At 36.5% G+C, this 3,830-nt stretch overlaps 1 long non-coding RNA gene across 1 annotated transcript in view; it reads right to left on the bottom strand.

The window, feature by feature from the left end:
- Positions 1–211: 211 nt before the first annotated feature.
- LOC121927107 overlaps positions 212–3,830 on the bottom strand; it is a 13,366-nt gene continuing 9,747 nt past the window's right edge. Inside the window, exon 3 of the long non-coding RNA XR_006103141.1 lies at positions 212–316. This is a non-coding gene — a long non-coding RNA (uncharacterized LOC121927107). The remainder of the gene's footprint in view (positions 317–3,830) is intronic.

The following is a 3,830-nucleotide window of genomic DNA, read 5'->3' as shown; positions in this document are numbered from 1 at the left end:
CATTGTTGGGGCCACATCATAACAGCACATCCAGGTGACTAGGGGCTTAACTGAGAACACGCAAATAGCAAGTTGCATGTCTGCGAGAGGGTATTTCTGTTGCCCCATGTCATCCCAAAGCTTGGCCATGACCAGGCATTTTGGTTTATTGATCAACTGGGGTGTTGATCGATGTACCAGATCCAGACCTCATGCTTTGGGCCAACCCTACCTTTGTTGCTGTTTGCTTAATAAAGTTGTGGCCTTTTCTTCCATTTTCTGGTCCTGGTCTTCTTTGGCATCTTCCCTCCACAGCAACTGGTATCTGTCTGTTGGCCTAGGTTGTGTGAGATACAAGTGATGTTTGGAAACACAATTGCAGTTTGATAGGGTACAATACAGGTGCATGGAAGAATGATTCAGAGTGCTGTTCTATGCAACTGATATGTGAAAAAGCCCTGTGCATGTTTCACTGCAGAATGACTGACCAGATGCCAATTTATATCTTACTTCCCCCTTCTTCCTACTTTCTACCTACTGATAACTGTTGGGGTATTTATTTATAGCCTAATCAAACCAATGTCAGAGCAAAGATTGTGAACATAACTCTTCTTACTATAAGTGTTCTTTACTTTAACACTGGATACATACTTTTTTTCATGCCAAAGTCTGTTTCTCAGCTAGATATGTATTAGGAAATGGAATTTAGGAATGTAAATCCTCACTAATTTTGTTCTTGTACACAAGAACAAGAAAAAAAAATTAAAAAGCTTTCTCCCTGATGGGTGAAACTACAGATGTTTTTGTAAAACTTCCAATTATTTTTCACATTTTGTAATTTTTTTGTGAAAACGTTATTTGTGGAAAAATAAAAGTTTCTTACAAAAAGAATGTTTATGCACAGAAGCAGTATTTTTATACTAAAGATACTTTTTTTTCTGGACAAAAATTTTATGGATTTATGTGTGAAAGAGATGCAACTTTTTTTTTCAACAAATGAACTTTTCTCAAAAAAGTTCCAAAATGCAAATAATCGTCATAACCACTACCACCACATTATCTTTTAGTAATTGACTTTTTTTCCCCAGGGGTGTCTGGAGACATGCTATTTAGAAGCACCAATATCTATATAAATTTCTTAGTTATTTCATTAAATTTTATAGAAAAATCTTCCCAAAAAGAAGAAAGGAAAAGAAAAGATTTTTTAAATATAATTTTTGTATGTTTGCATTCTCCCCCCCCCCCTTCTTTTTGGGGAGGTTTTTGTATAAAATGGAATGGAAATAATGACTAAATAGCTAAGCAATGCAAATAGATATCGATTTTTCTAAATAGCTTAAATCTATTGATCTATATTGAAATGTTTATGCAATGATGAAATCTTTGAAAGCAAGTTTTGACTGGTGCCATATTGCAGAGACATTGCATGGAAACCAGGGAAACCCACTGGGGGATCTTAGACAAATGGCTGCAATCGGGCTGAGATGGCAGCAACTGTATGGCCCGCTCCCAAAGTGGGCCAGCACCTGTAGTCCCAAGCCATGCCAGTCAGCAGTTGATTCAAATAGACTCCTATATAACCCAGTCTTTTGGACTAGAGTGCAGTCTTCGTATGGCTTCCAGCCACTTTGTGGACATGCATCATCTAAACGCCATGCCCCCCAAAAATAGCCAGAAGTTGCTTTATTTTGTCCTGTACATTTCAGACCAGAAGAGTACCTATGGAAGTATCTATTAAGAAATCTATGCCTGAAAAGTCAAGCCTGATAAACAGCAAATGTAAACATAGGAATCTATAGAAAGAACAGGCAGAATGACAAAATGACTGAATGATAGAATCATTGAGTTGATAGATGCCACAAGGGCCATCCAATCCAATCTCCTGTCATGCAGGAATACAGAATCAAAACATTCCTGTCAAATGGCCATCTAGCCTCTGTTTAAAAACCTCCAAAGAAGAAGATTCCACCACACTTCAAGGCAGCATATTCCACTGTCAAACAGGTCTTACTTGCTGTTGATGGTCCAGAAACTTTATTATCTTAGAAAGCCCAATGTGTTTCAGCCTTGTCACCAGTTATATTTCTTCAGGAACTGTTAGGTCCCATGTGCTGTTGATGGTCTAAAAACTTTATTATCTTAAAAATCCCAACATATTTCAGCCTTGTCACCAATTGGCCTTCTATAATAAAAGAAATAAAATTACATTTATTATAGCTGTGGTATAACTATAATAAATGTACTTTTATTTATTTTATTATAGAAGAAGGCCAATTGGTCACAAGGCTGAAACGTGTTGGGGTTTTTAAGATAATAAAGTTTTTGGACCATCAACAGCACATGGGACCTCATTTCCTTTTACTCTTCTACTGTGAACATGTGCTTTCCAGTTTTTTGTTCTGAACATCTCTTACTGTCAGGAAGTTTTTCCGCTGTTTAAGTGGAATTCCTTTTCCTGGAGTTGGAATCCATTTATCTATGTCCTAGTTTCTAGAGCAGCAGATAATTAACTTGCTCCATCTTCAACATGATTCCCCTTCAAATATTTAAATGGGGTTGTCATGTCTCCTCTTAACCTTCTTTTCTCTAGGCTAATCATACCCAGCTCCCTAAGCCACTCCTCAAAGGGCCTGGTTTCCAGAGCTTTTACCATCTTGGTTATCCTCTTCTGGACATGCTCCAGACAACAGAGTGTTGATAAAATCAAGGTGTAAGAGACACAAAGAACTAAAGAAGATGTATACTATTGATAGAAAGGCAACCCAAGAGGCTAGCTGAGAAAATCATGAACCTAAGGGGCTAGTTGGCTGGGTGATCCAACAGCCCTTTGAATAAGGGTGGATTGAAAAGGAAGGCTTGTAGGAAAGTGAAGATGCAGCAATGAAGAATGAAAGAGCTAGAAAAAGTGGTAAAGTGTCAAAGCTTTATTTTTAATCTATGGGATGCCTATATTGGTAGGACAGGAGTGAAAAGCAAGGGAGCAGTAGGAACAAGAGTACTCAGACACTGGGTTGCTATGACTTTTAGAACTATATAACATTTTTACACCAGCTTTAAGGGCTAGTGAGACCAAGAGAAGTAGGAAATGAGAAGATGGATGTTTCCATATAAAGCTGACCTAACTAGAAAAGCCTCGAATGTAGCATTAATAGGATAGAATGCAATGCAAACCCCTTTTCTCTTTGCATAATATTCATGTGATAATAGGGAAGTTAATTATCTAGCAGTTTAGCTCTGGTCTCAAAATATCTGAAACAGGGCATGTAGTCAAAAATATTTTTTTAAAAAAAGATTAAAAAATAAATTCAATGATTTTGGCTTCTATGAATCAAAACAACTTATTGTTTGTGATTCCCACATCTGTACATCTGAACCATCAATTATCATCCCAGTGCTTCTCATTGACTAGTCTGCACCCCATTCTCTATTTTGTTGATTTTAATGTATTCATTTTAATGTATATATGATTTAATTGTTATTTTAAGGGGTGAAGGTAGAATTTGGGGTTATTGGTTTTGTTATTTTATTATGTATTAGATTGTTTTTTACTGTAAACTGCCTCAATCCTAATCAGAGTAGGTGGGATACAAATAAAGTTGTTGTTGTTGTTGTTGTTGTTGTTATTATTATTATTACATCACAGCTAAGAGATAAATTTGAATTTCTTTGGGAATACAGTTTGTATACAAACACTGTTAAACCATTTAACACCACAGCACCATCATTCTTGATTTACTAAAGCCAGAAAATGGCTAGTGCCTGATGTTTTATACAATGACCTGATTCCATCTGTTTGTCCCAACCTGAGTAGGCACCTTGAATGGTAATTCAATACTTATGAAGAAAATCCA

Source organism: Sceloporus undulatus, chromosome 3 (assembly GCF_019175285.1).
Source record: "Sceloporus undulatus isolate JIND9_A2432 ecotype Alabama chromosome 3, SceUnd_v1.1, whole genome shotgun sequence".
NCBI classification, from domain to species: domain Eukaryota; kingdom Metazoa; phylum Chordata; class Lepidosauria; order Squamata; family Phrynosomatidae; genus Sceloporus; species Sceloporus undulatus.
The sequence above is the reverse complement of the archived record's forward strand: the minus strand, read 5'-3'. Positions and strand labels throughout refer to the sequence as shown.